The sequence below is a fragment of the Catharus ustulatus genome, chromosome 6 (genome assembly GCF_009819885.2).
Source record: "Catharus ustulatus isolate bCatUst1 chromosome 6, bCatUst1.pri.v2, whole genome shotgun sequence".
In the NCBI taxonomy this organism is placed as follows: domain Eukaryota; kingdom Metazoa; phylum Chordata; class Aves; order Passeriformes; family Turdidae; genus Catharus; species Catharus ustulatus.
Window position 1 is genome coordinate 4493547 of NC_046226.1, and position 14588 is coordinate 4508134.

The following is a 14588-nucleotide window of genomic DNA, read 5'->3' on the forward strand; positions in this document are numbered from 1 at the left end:
CTCCAGCTGTTCAGCCCTTGCAGGTGGCTGGAGTACAAAACCTCCAGGTGGGAGACACACATTTAAATTCCAGCTCTGCATCCACCACAGTTACCATCCTGGATTTAAGAAATTATGTGTCACAATCCAAACTGAACCCTGAGACCATCAGCAAAAAATGTCCTAAAAGGCTTCTAAACTTTTCTAAGAGGTGTTTTTCCAATTTTCTGTGCCAGCTATTGCCTTGATTTGGGGCATTTTCTTTTAAAAAGAAAGCAAAAGCGGGACAGGAAAAATACTTTTTGCTGAATGAATGCTTCTCTCCAGGTGCCAAAGACTGAGAGAAGGTGACAAAGAGGAGGAAATGGCTAAAGATTGAATACAGGAGCTTAATAACTGGTTTCTACTTTCTATCTGCAGCAAAATGCCACCTGCTGCTCATTTTTTTTGTTTGTTTGTTTGTTTGTTTGTAAAACACCAGTTAAGAAGAAGGTTAAAAAAGTAGGTGAAGAGTAGCTTTGTTAAAGAAATATTTACACAAAGCTGAAGTTACTACTTATATATAAGAATAATATTATAGACTCATAGAATAACCTGAATTGGAAGGGACTCATAAAGATCATTGTAGCCCAGCTCCTGGAAAAAATATATATTATATTTTATTTTATTTTATTAGCCATCCAACCTCCTTCCAGACAGTACCTGAAAATCCCTGCCCTGTCCACGTGAGCACACTCCTTTCCATGAGTAATTTAGAGCACACAGTTAATTGAATATTCTCATGTTTCCACAGCTCCCTCCCAAGGGATGGAAAAGGCTCTTAGTCTAAATCAAAATTAGTCTTTAATATCAGCAAGAACAAACAAAGGAGCACTCAGAGCTGGATGCATTTGATGGAAGGGGTTGATGTGTCACTCCTGAATTGGGCTAAATGTGCTCCAGCCCCACTGACTGAGCAGGAGGCTTTGCTGGAGGAGATAATCACATAAAGAAGAAAACCAGCTGCTCTTCAGACAAATTAAGGATGTCCTTCTCCCTCACCTCCCCTCTCCATGCTGATCTGGGAGTCCTGCAGCTCTCCAGGAATTAAAAGCAGTTTCAGGTGCAGCCTTAATGAAGGGCACCATCCATGGATCCTGCTGCTGGTCAGGGATAGAATTCACCAGAAAATGGGATTTTTCTTTTTCTTTTCCACCCATTTTTTTACTCGGGTGACTTGAGCCAAAAGCCTTTTGGTGTCCTTAGGTCTGAAGTCTCTCCTGTGGCTGCATTTCTTGCAGCAATAAACTGAGCTTGTTAGGGATGAATGAGCTGGGCTGCCTGAAAATGTAAACAGCCTCAGAAAGCAAATAAATTGGGAAGTGGTTCAAGCCACAAATGGCAATCAGAGCTTTTCCTGCAAACAGCAGAGATTTTTATCTCACTATCTGAAAGGGACATTCAAGGAATTGCTCCCTTGGGACTGGAAAAGAAGTTCTTCATTACAGGAAACAGGCCTGGATATGATTAAAAAGCAGAAGCGTTCTCCTTAGGTTTTTTTTGGTTTTGTTTTATCGAAGGGAAGTTGAAAATGTGGCGATCTGCAGGCTGTCAGTAAAGCAGAGATTGCTCCAATGGCTCCATTTCCAAACTGACAAACGAACACATTTACAGAGCTGACATTTACAGAGGGGCTGCCTTGCACTGGGCTCTGTAATCTCATTATTCTCACTCCTTCATACCACGTCAAAATAGGCCAAAAATACATTTATGGAAACATCAGCCTTCAATGTTCTGCCTCTGTCAGTGTGGAAATAACTTTTCTACCTCCCCAACAGGAGTTTTGTAGTTCTCTGTGAGATTGTTTTGCAGTTTACTGTGTGTTCTTGGAAAATTCTTTGGAAGAAGTGCTCTTGGAAAACTTTCAGCCTCAAAATCCCAGCAACTTTTTGAACCTACAGTAAGATCCCTTTCTTTTCTCACAGATCCTGAGTGAGCTCTCCTGTTTTTCCTCACCAGCTGAAAAGCTTAATCCAAGCACGAAAATAAAAATCAAATTCCAGAAAATTTTTAAAATTTCTTCTTTAATTATCTTTTGCCAGCTTCATCCCTCTCCCCTCCCTGCTTGAGCTCTGCAAACTTTTTGGTTTCAAGCTGTTCTAACACTCAAAGGACGGATTACTGTGGGTAAATTTTCCTTGGTAAATAGTTTCTAGGGAGATTCAGATTTCTTTAAGCTGCAAATTTCTGCTTGTTGAAATGCAAAGATAATTTTCTGGGGTTTCTTTTGAGTGTATATCCTGCCCCAAAACTTTCTGTCAGTGTGAATTAGATGCATTTTCAGTCAGGTTCAGGAGGAGAGGAGCTGAGAAACTGAGGCAGGAGAGGCTGGGTGTGCTGGAATCCTTTGGAAATCAGAATTGCTGCTTCCTCAGAGTCATCATCATGCCTGGGAGTACATGGATTGTCCAAACTTTGTGCAGAGGGAGGCTTGGGATGTGCTGCAGGAAAACATTTCCTTAGGAAATCTCCTCACCCTCCATGCCTTTCTTCTCCCTGTGCAAACAAGAATGGCTTGAACGAGCCTTACCCTGCTTAAAACAGGAGATCACATGGCAGGGAAAGGCACAGAAAGGGGCAAAGGGAGGATTTGGGTTGGGAGTTCCCCTTTGTCAGCACTTGGCTGTTACAGGAGCCTGATTTCATGGACCAGGTTTTGCTGGGGACTTTCTGCAGCCACAGGGATTAATCCTTAAAGCTGGTCCTGACACAGGATGGGGCCTCTGACTCCTGTGGCTCAGATGAGGCTCGAGGCTCAGACTGCCTCACTTCACCACACAGAAACTGAATTTTTCCTTAAAATTAGGACTTGAGGGGGAAATGGTGAACCACAGTAGGTTAGAGCTAACAAAATAGTAATAAAGCAAACCACCTCCTGGAACAGCAGCTACACCAGCTGGGACAGCTCTCTGAAACACCTCTGCAACAGGCAATAGCTTGAACTTATAAATCTCTGCTGCCCATCCTGGCTGTCACCCTGCCTCAGGACACAGCTCCCCTTCCCCAGCAGTGAGAGCAGAACAAACCCCTGGCCATGAAACTACAGCCACAGTCCCATCCCCATGTATCCTGGGCTTTTCTGCTTGTTTACAGCAAGAATTTCACCCATTTTCCTGCAGCAGTGAAGCACTGATGGGGTTGGCAGCAGTCTGGTGTGAACACGTGGATGCAGGGCTGGATTTGACTCCTGGTCTCATCTGCCAGGTCACAAGGACAGGACAAGAGAAAACATCCCCAGGCTGTGCCAGGGGAGGTTTGGATTGGATACAGGTGAGAAGTTCTGCACTGGAAAGGCTGTCCAGCCCAGGGCAGGGATGGAGTCCCCATCCCTGGAGGGATTTCAAAGCCATGTGGATGTGGCACCTGGGGACAGGGGTTGGTGCTGGCCTTGGCACTGCTGGGGGAATTGGACTGGATGATCTCAGAAGGCTTTTCCAACCTAAATGATTCCATAATTCTCCACATTGTTGCTTTGAGTACAGGCTATTCACTCAAAAATCTCAAGATACAGACCCTATACAAAGGATTTGTCTTTACAAGAGAAATGTTTCCTCCAGAACAGCCACTTTTTACTCCACCTGGGCACAGAATTTACAGCAAGACTTTTCTCCTGAAAGGTTCTGTAAAGCTTCCAGCTGCCTTTCCACTCCTCCAGCTGTACCCCAGAGTGCTCTTTATGTGGTTCAACAAGTCTTACCAGGCTGCTTCCTGAAGATCTGGAGTATCTGCATCACACCTGGGCTCTGCTGGGATCCTGCTCCACCACTGCCTGGGCCATCCCACTCGTCTGTGCTGGCTGAATAATCTGCAGCAGCAGCAGCAGCTCGGGCTTGGTGATAAGAGCTTTACATAGAAACGAGCCAAGAGAAGGTTGGGATGCACTGGTGCAGTTTCTCCACTTGGAAATTTAGGGGGAGCAGGGAGGCAAGGCTGTGCTGATGGATGAAGCAGTGGCACAGAACTCCTGGGGTTTTATGTGCTTTACACACCTGGTGAAACAGATTCTTACTTGGTAGTGAGTGCCTCAAATAAGGTGGGAAACACAAGTGGGGAGAAATGGGGTGAGCCTGGGGAGGGATGAGAGGAGAGGAAAGTGCCAGGGATGAGAAATCAGAGGTGAGAAGCTGGTGAAGTGTCCCCAGTGTGTCCTGCATGCATGGAGAGGGGCACTCTGGGGGGCTGGGAGGGGGATTTCAGGTAATTTGGGACTGCAAAGCATGGCAACAAGGTGGTGCCTCTTGCAGAGGGATCAGGAGGGCAGCACCTCATTCAGCTGTGTGCTCTGTGTGGCCAGAAGGAGATACCTGAACTGTGCAGAGGTGGTGAAAAAAATGAACTGCTGGTGCAGAATGGGCCACCAGAGCCAGCAGAAAGACAGAAACAGGGTGGAAGAGCAGCCCTGCCTGCAGCCAGGTGTGCCCTCCTCTGAGAGGATTGTGTCCCCCAGCAAAAACACACCTCTGGTGATGTGCTTCTGCTGGGGTGACAAACTGAGCTTCAGCTAGCAGAGGAAAAGCTGGGAACAGGGGCAGGGACAGGAGGACTCTGGTATTTTGGCTCTGAGAGCAGCTCAGCCCTCATAAGTGACCTCTTCCAGCTCCCAGCTGGACTCTGGCAGTGCTGGCCACCCTCCCTGTGTGCAGCTCCCAGCTCAGTTATAAAATAACCCAGATTGAACCCTGCTCTTGTGTCCATCTCCTCCAGGAGCACACCCACCTGCCCTTCAGCCTCTGATTAACTTTTCTCCCTCCAGGCTGCTGTGGCAGCAAGGGCTCTCCCAGAGGAGCAGGAGAGCAGAGGGATTTCTCCAGAAGCTGCTCCCAATTTCTGTGTCCATCACACCCAACATGAATGTGGCCAGGGAAGGATCTCCTCCTCATCCAGCAGGGAGCTGAGCCTCCACTGGGATGGTGTAAGCAGGCAGATAAATGTTTTCATGTCTAGGAGCAGGGAATTAATCACATCTGCCAAATCCATCTGGGTAAACAAGCTTAAGCTTTACCTGGGAAACCTGAAATGATAAATCCTACTTTTCCATTTGGAAACTCTGTTGTTTTCTTTCAGTTAAGCTTTCTATGTCCTCAGAACGCTTTTGGGGTTATTTCTGGTCCTGGCCAGGCCCTGAGAGGGGAACAGACACGAAAATCTGTGCAAAAGCCTTTTGTGAGCTACATCCCTCTGAGCCACCTGTGTCCCCTCTGAAGGGACAGGGATGCTCAGGAATCCCTCAGAGCCCTCCCCATGGCCACAGCTTTACCCCATCAGCTTCATCCTGAAGCTGAGCCCCATGAACTTCTGTGACAAAACACTGTGGGCAGAGATGCACTGGCTGTGAAGGACCAAGAGGCTACAAATAAACCTGTAGGAAAAGTTTGCTGCAAGTTAGGAACCTGGTGAGGGTGGTGATGTCAGCTCAGGGATGGAAGAAAGCCCAGGCTGCTCTCTCAAAGCAGGCTCTGCTCTCCAATCTCCCAGCACATTTAACCCCAGATCTCTATCTGGGATGAGAGGTTGGGTTTCATGTTCACAGCCTTTGGTTGTGTGGGGAATGTGCTGCTTCTCCAGGTGTTGGGTTACTGCCTGTCCTCTAAAAGCAGAGACATTTCCTCAGGGTCAGGGGCTTTCTGTGCATTTATTTGGTCACTGAATTAACACCTCCCTTCTTCTCCTGGCAGCAGGAAGGTGGTGGGAAAAACCATCAGCAGAAAACCTGAGCTGATGTTGTTCATGTTTGGGAGCAGTTGTTCAATTTGTTTTTCTATCTGAGGTCTTTGTGGTTGGATTTTTTTTTTTTAAATCATCTTTCTTGGGCTCTCTGAACAGTGCCAAGCAGATGATTAATTGCAGGAAGCAAAAGTCTGGGTGTGATTTGGTTGTTAATCAGTGAAATCAGCACTGCTGAATCCTGTTACACCTGCACATCAAAGCAGGGACTGGGGAAGGGGTGGAAGATGATAGCCCAGGGCTGGGAGCTGGGGGTGGCTGCAGGCAGCCCTGCAGGACAGGGAGCCCCCAGGCTCAGTTTTACACCTGACACATCCCTGTGACCATCAGGGGAATCTGCTCATGGCTGGCAAAATCTGGCTCTGAAAGGAGGTGACTGCAGGGAAAACCTTGCCCTGAAAGCATTCCATTATTTCTCTGCTGGCAGAAGCTGCCTGATGGGAAATGCTTTGGGACACTGAGCCAAATTTTATGCTGAACTCCCAGATCTTGGGAAACCTTTGTTGCAGAAGAGCCACACTTTTAAAAGCAGCCCTTAGTAACCATCAGTCCCTTCAACCCCAAAAGCAAAGGAGCACAGGATGGTTTGGGTGGGAAGGGACATTAAAAATCCTCTCATTCCACCCCTGCCATGGCAGGGACACCTTCCCCTGTCCCAGGCTGCTCCAAGCCCTGTCCAGCCTGGCCTGGGACACTTCCAGGGATCCAGGGGCAGCCACAGCAAATCTGGGCACCCTGTGCCAGGGACTCATCAGCCTCACAGGGAACAATTCCTTCCAATATCCCAATATCCCATCTATCCCTGTATTTTGCCAGTTTGAAGCCATTCCCTGTGTCCTGTCCCTCCATCCCTTGTCCCCAGTCCCTCTCCAGCTCTCCTGGAGCTCCTTCAGGGGCTCTGAGCATTCCCTGGATCCTTCTCCTGTCCAGGTGAGCTCCCCCAGCTCTCCCAGCCTGGAGCAGAGGAAATCCAGTGGCTTCACTCTGTACCACAGGGGTGGCCACAGCCAGGTGTTGTTTTGCTAACCTGGGCACATCTGGGCTAGCAGCAGTGATTTTCTGTGGAGGTTTCTTTTCTTCACTGCCTGCTCCAGATCTCAGTGCCCCTCTCCAATTCCTGAGCACAAAGCCAGGTCTCATTGTGCTTAACTAGAACATCAGGTACAGGATCCAGGTATTCAAAAGCTGGGAAATGAAGAGGTAAGAGCTCACTCATTTTAACTATTTCCACAGCACAACCACTTACATGACTTTTCTTGCTGAGGGGAAAAAAAGCCTTTTCCCTCCCTGCAGCTAACTCCAACTCAGATTTTTCTCTGTATTTTTGTTGGGGCTTTAAAAATCTTTTTGGTGTTTTGTAGTTATTTTTTTTTCCTTCTTACACAGGTGTAGACTGGACTCCTGCAATTTGAACACCAGGATCAGAAAACTCTTGGGTGTGTTACATCCAAAGAAGAAAAAATCAGAGCTAACCTTGTGTTATGTGCAGCTTAATGTCTGTGTTGCTGTGGTAGGAGAAGATTCCAGAGATCCAGGGGCAGCCACAGCTTCTCTGGGACCCTGTGCCAGGTCCTCCCCACCCTCCCAGGGAAGAATTCCTTCCCAGTATCCCATCTAAACCCACCCCATGTTGATTTAAAACCATTTCCACTTGTCCTGTCCCCTTGTCAGAAGTTCCCCCCTAATTCTTCTTTAGGTTCTGGGAGATGCTTTAGCCCAGCTGTGGATTCAGCCCTGGATTTTTCCTGTCTGAGAGAGGAAACCCTCCAGGTTTAAACACCAAAAATGGGGATTTCACACAGGGGCTCTTGCCTTGTGGTGGAAAAAAGGAAGAAAACAGAGCAGAGCTGGAAAATAAGAACAGTTCCATTGGCTGGAGCAAAAGCTGGCACTGACTCCAGCCCCACAAACCCTAATTTTTATCAGCTCCAGGAGTCCAGCACCAGCAGGGTCAGGAGTTTTAACTCCCCACCTCACTCCTTCTCTAGGAGATGGATAATTTTATTTATGCCTGGAGCCACCCCTGGGTATAAATGAGACTGGGGGTGGTTTCTTCTCCCAGGAACAAGGGACAGGACAAGAAGAAATCAAGTTGCACCAGGGTTTATTAGGAGGATATTAGGGCAAATTAAAATAAAAGTTGAAAGCAAAAGTTGCTGCAGAGATAAGACCTTCTCTTTTTATTTTTTTTTCTCACTTTTCCTGCTCTAGCTTTAGCATGGTATTTTCTGCCATGTTTCTGCCACATTTTTGTGATTGCTTTTAGTAATGTCTTGCCAGGTCATTGTTACAAATCATCTTTACAAAAATAGCAGCACTAACTTGTTGTGGCTGAAAAGTGGGATTTCAATAAATGAAAACCAGAGAAAAACATCCCAAACCAAACCCCTGCTCTTAACCTCGGTGGCTTTCTGTTTATTTGGTTTTTAAGAGTGGCAAATTCTTAGGGAAAAAAAAAAATTTTTTGCAAAGACCTACAGATGCATTTTGCAGAAAATTCAATTTGTGATTTTATCAATCCCCATCCCAGGGAGCAGCAGTGGCCCCTCAGTCCCTGTGTGGTGCAATGTAGCCAAATGAAGCTTCAGAAGCTTTTTCCTAAGAACAACACAGGGGGAAAAAAAAAAATCAGCTCCAGCAGCTCTCAAAGGCATCTTTGTGTGGCAAAAATCTGTATTTTTAGGTCAGCTAAACTGAAGGAGGTGGTTTGTGTGTTAAGTAGAGGTAATGCCTGGCTTTTAAGTTCAGCCTGAATCTGAGGAAGTCCTAAGCCATGCTGGTTGTTTAGGGAGCTGTTTGGGACTGGGATTAAGTGAGAGAGAACTGCTTGGTGCTCAGTTTTTAATTAGAACTGAGAGTCTGCAGGGGGTGGCTGCAGATCTGTCCCTTTTTGCCCCTCTTTTCTCACGGAACAGTGGTTGTTGAACATTTTAATGGAGTGAAATGGGTAATTTTGGGTGTTGAATCATGGCTGCAGTTCATGCCAGGCTGGGTATCAGCTGTGTCAGGAGGGGCAGGGAAATTTGGGGCTGGATCAGGAGCTCAGCAGGAGCCCCATCTCTATGGGAGTGAACAAAATGGATCAAAACAAAACTAGCTTTTGCAGTGACCAAAAACATGGGAGAAGCTCTGGGCAGATGGAGGATCTTGACATCATTTCCATCTCCCAGGACTGACACAGATACTCCTGTGGGACACTTTGTAAATGCTCATCCCACAGAATCCCACAATGGTTTGGGTTGTAAGGGACCTTAAACCCTTAATAATATATTAAATTTAACGAATAATAAATTAATGTAATAAATAATTATTAATTTAATAATAAATTATATCCTTAATTCCAACCCCCTGTCACAGGCAGGGACACCTCCCACCAAACCAGGGTGCTCCAAGCCCCGTCCAACTCAGCCAGAAAGGGAATTTAGGGGGAGAGAAAAGGGGAATAAATAAATCAACTGAGGCAAGATAGAAGGGGAAGAAAGCAAGGCTTGGTTTTGCAGGAAGAATGATTTCTCACTCTGTGGTCAGTGGTGTCTCTGAAACCTGAGCAATCACCTGTGGATGTTTCAGTCTCTGTGTTCCAGCCCAGCACTGGAGAAAGAGTCTGGAGTCTCCTTCTGTACTTTCCAGAGGTTGTTTATTTTATCTTATCTCAGAAGTTCTTTCCCTGACCAGCTGAGGTCCGTTCAGCAGGTCAGTCCAAGGCACACTGCCCACCTTCAGGGCTGTATTATCTTTTTATACTACAAACTATGTGAACATTATTTACAGTTACCTTCCAATGCCTAACACTTATTGTACAGTCTAGTTCTACTCTAAACCAATCTAAAAGTGCCAGCATCACCCAGAAGATGGATGCCAAGAAGGAGAAAGGACAGAACATGCCCAAATTTCTCCATCTTGACCCCAGACCCTTATTATAAACAATTTAAAAAACCTACTTTTTCACCTTATAATAATCTAACTTACACTCTACTTATTTTTTGTGACTTGTAACTCTTCATGCACACGTGGTAATTTTTCCCAGGTGTTAAAATCAAAGGCACAGGGGTCTTGGGCTCTGTGCCAAGGATCCTGAGCCCCCTGCCAGGGTCTGGAACCGTCCAGGGAAGCCAGAGGGATGTCCTGGGTTCCCACATCCCACGTTCTTCTTCTCTGGAATGGTGAAAGGAGGTGCTCAAAGGCTGAGACAAAGAGGGAATTACAGCTGGGACCGATCAAATATTGAGCCTAAGGAGCTGCAGCTGTGCCAGGGGAGGTTTAGGTTGGATTTCAGGAAATGTTCTTCATCCAGAGGTGCTGGGCACTGCCCAGGCTCCCCAGGGAATGGGCACAGCCCCAAAGGTGCCAGAGCTCCAGCAGAGTTTGGATGATGCTCCCAGGGTGGGATTGTTGGGGTGTCTGGGCAGGAGCTGGATTTGAAGATTCCTGTGAGTCCCTTCGAGCCCGGGATGTTTCAGGATTCTGTGGGTAAGAGCTGCTCCAAGTCTCCCTTCACTCCTGGTTTTATTTCCGTGTCCCTCTCAGCCAGAGCCAGGGCAGGACTGAGCATCCCTGCAGGAATTCTCTGCTGAGCTGTTCCCACAACGTGTCAGTAGGTGGCAAAAAGCTCCAGCCCTTGTGCTGAGTTGAAATGAAGGATTTTGAGGGATCTGTGGGAGATGGATTGTGTTCCCCTGGGACAGAGATCCCGAATGCAGTGCCAGGAGCAGGTAAAGAGGATCAAACAGGAGCTGCCTTCCTCCTCTTGATTCATCACCCTTGTGCCACTGCTTGACCTTACTCAAGAATTATTTAAAAAATGCTGGAACTTTATTCAAATGAGAAAACTGCAGGTTTGGGGCTGTGCTGTCTGAGCAGTCTGAGGATACCTGGTGAGGCAAACAGAAACCTGCCATGCTTGGAATTTTATTTTTTTTCCCCCAAGCTGGTGATAAGACTTTAATCTTCGTGTACAGCCTGAAACGAGCTGCTCAAATCGCTGCTTTTGGGGGCTTTTCTCTGCAGCTTTGTGAGAGCAGATTGAAGCAATCCCAGCCCTGGCACACACCTGGCAGGGCACGGAAAGGGTTTGGGGTGGATCCTGGCTCGGATAACGGGGTTTTCCTGCTTGTGAATGCCTGGGTGCATGGGGAAGGAGGAGGGGATGTGATGCTGAGGACTCGCATTCCTGAGCAGGTCAAATGCTCTGAGCACCAGGTGGGACTGAGCCCAGGGAGGGCAGAAAATCCCATTAATCCAGACTAGCAGTGAGATCCAGTTACACTGTGGCTTTGTTCAGCTTTATTTACCTAACCCCTCTCTTTGCTGAGTGTAATTAAATTATATTTTTCTTCTCAAGAACAGTAACAGAGGTGTTACAGCAACCCCAACTCCTATTTTTAAATACAGAACTACAGTTCATTGACATTTCCTCTTATAAATTGTACAGTTAATTGCTAATGATTGTGCCAGGCTGGTGCTGACTTGGGGCTGAGCATTATCACTTTGATTTAACATTTCAGCAAAACCGGTTCAGCTAATTCTGAGCTGGAGGAGCTTGGCTTGCCCTGGCCGTGTTTGTACCAACAAAAACATCCTATACCCATTTCCCTGGGGAGATCAGATGTCCTTTGGGGCAGGGATCTATCTGACCTACATCTCCTGGGCTGCACCATTTGCTGCTCTCCACACCCACATCATTAACTGTGTTAAATCTCAGTTCTTTGTCCTTTTGAGTTGTAGAACACACATTGGGGGAGCTTGGTTGGGTTTGTTTTGTTGGTTTTTTTTTTTTCCTTGTCTTCTGCAGTTTGTAGAAAAGTTTGTGTTTCACCTTTAGTAACAAAGAAAATGTTTTCATTTCCAGTCTGGAAGAAGGTTAGAGAACTGAGCAGAGGGTGAGATGGCAGCTGCCTCTCTCCAGGTTGTGATGGATTAATACAATCAAGAACAGCACAGTCAGACTGTTTTGAGCACCAGAAGTATTTCCTAGACTCACAGGATGGTTTGGGATGGAAAGGACCCTAAAGACCACCCAGTTCCACCCCTGCCAAGGACAGGGACACCTTCTACTGTCCCAGGCAGCTCCAAGCCCTGTCCAACCCATCCTGGAACACTTGCAGGGATTTGGGGCAGCCACAGCTTCTCTGGGCACCCTGTGCCAGGGCCTCCCTACCCTCAGAGCCAGCAATTTTTCCCCACATCCCATCTCTCCCTGCCCTCTGCCAGGGGGGAGCCATTCCCCCTGTGATGGGAGCAGGTTTGCTGATTTTATTGCTTCTGTGAGAGCAGATCCTGCACGCTGCAGATTGATGAATTAACGCTCAGAGAGTCTCCTGATATGGATGGAGTGCTCCACAGACACTTCTCCGTGGGCAGCACTCTTCCCCAAGGCTGGCAGCATCATTATTGGAAAACTAATCAGCTCTATCTCAGATAAATTGCATTTCCACCAATTATAGCTTAATTGTTGACAGATGGGAACACAGAAGGGCGATGTGTCACATCATTAAGAGAACAGGTGTATAGACAAGTGCCAGATTAATTGTTCCAGCCCATTAAATCATTGACCTTTGCAGCACACCCTCAACACTGAGCTCGAAGCTCTCACGATATTTCCAACTCACACAGGATTCCTGTGTCTACCAGCAAAGTTCTCTTTGCATTTTTAAAACACACAGACTCCAATGGACTCATTAGCCATGAGCAGCTCTCCTTCTCATTAAAATGATTCCTCTTCTCCCTTCCCTGTGCTGGGGTTTGTTTCTGTGGTTTTTTGGTGAGATCCCACATGGTGTGTGGGCAGTTTTCCCCACGGAGCACGCAGACATTCTGTAATGGGCCATACATCTAGGGATGTCAAAAGCAGGTGAAATCAGGACAGAGCAGCTCAGTCCTGGCAGCTGGGCTGGAGGCTCCTGCTTGATTTGGGGCTTTGTGATTTCCAGCTCCTGCTCTGCCTGGGATTTCCAATAAAGATAAATCCTGGTGAAAGTGAGTCAGCCACGGGTGTCTCGTTCCCTTCAATAAGTGTAAAAATGTGTCTCCTGCTCTTTTCCTGGCTGTGTAAATCAGGAATCCGGGGGTGCAGCACAGACACATCCCAGCAGCTCTGTGGGAGCAGCACAGGTTTGGGACAGAGATGCAGGACGAGCTTCATCTGTCCCTGCTCACCCTGGGTGGCTGAGAACTGGCTCCAGATCTTGTTATTCTGGGTTTGAAAAAGGAAAGGAGCAGTTCTCCACCTGCAAGTGCTGCAATGACAATGATATTTGTTACACCTGGAGCCGCTGCTCTGCAGCAGGAACTGCTCTGGAGTTTTGTTCCCAAGTGGGAAGGGAGGGAGACAAGCAGGAGGCACAAGGATATAATTTCACGATTATAAGCCGCACCATTTTGACAAAAATTTTGGTCTGAACCCAAAGTGCGGCTTATAATCAGGTGCGGCTTATATATGGACAGAGAATGAAAAGTTGCTGTTTTAGTTTGGAGGACAGGTGTCTGTTGAGAAAGGCAGGAACTTCTCTTTGAAATGGAGAATGTAAACCCCCTCCCTCCAAATTATTATAATTTTGAAATCAAGGGGCTCTCAGGCAAAGATATGGGAATTAGGAATAACACTTCTTTACTAGGGAAATTAAAATAGAAATACAGTACTACAAAGAAACAAACCCCAAACCCTGACACAGTCAGAGCACAACCTGACACCCGTCAGGCAGGGTGTTGGCAGCAGTCCCATTCCATGGTGGCTGCATCCTCCTGCAGTGACAGATGTGGCTCAGTTGGAGCAGTGCTCCTGTACAAGGTGCAGTTTCCCTCCGGAGCTCCAGTGGGGATGTGGAGAAATCCGGTTTTCCTCTGGAGTCCAGTGGAGAAAGGGGCTCCCTTAGTGTCCCAAAACCTCTGTTTTTATCTTGGTAAGAAATGTTGGGCTCTTCCCCCTGGCTGGAGCAACTCCCAATGGGATGCAGTAATTTTATCAGTCCCACAGTGGGACTCAATGGCCATGAGCAGAAAATGACTGGCTGGAGGAAGGATGGGTTGTGAAAAGATAAAGAACACTGCCCTGCCTGGTTTCAATGGATGGCCCATTAGCAGAATATCTCCCATGGAGATCAGGATCACTGCCCCACCCTCAACAGATGGTGACAGAATAGATATCTTTTATCACACCCTGTGTTGTAACCTGCGTCTTATAATCGTGAAATTTCTGTAATTCCCTTTGTCAATTCTGCAGCTTCAAACAGAGGCAAAACTGATACTGGCAACCAGACCTCTCTTTTCCCCAGGGCTGGGGGTGAAATCTCTCCCTGCCTTGTGTTCCACCAGCCCCCAAACCCAGTTTGTCACATTAAAATAACTGTGTGATATTTAACTGAAATCTCCTTTTACATGAGTGCTTTGAATCCACAAACTTGGTGGCCTTTGTGGACCTCCAGGGACACCCAGGCAGGATACAGGAGGGTTGGGTGAAGTTCTCTCTCAGGTAACAAATTATTTTGAAAGGAGAATGAGATAATTTAATAAAAAATACAGTTTATGTGAGATGGAAACTGCAAGAGCATTTTTGATAGATCAGACACCTTCACATAATACACTTGGAAATGTCAGATTGCAACAGGGCAGCTTGTTCAAATTCCTGGTGGGTGCTGCAGCCTTGACCAGCATCCCTGGGAAAGTGTCTGCAGGAAAAGATGGAGATTCCTCCCTTTCCATCATTCACTCCCCAACACTGAACCCTGAACAGGGAAAAAAAGTGAACCAAAGCCAGATTTTTCAGATTATATATAAATCTGGAGGTTAGTTCTGAAGAAAGTGTTCATATTTCTGTGTCCAGGACAGGGAAGGAAAGGAAATTCAAGGAG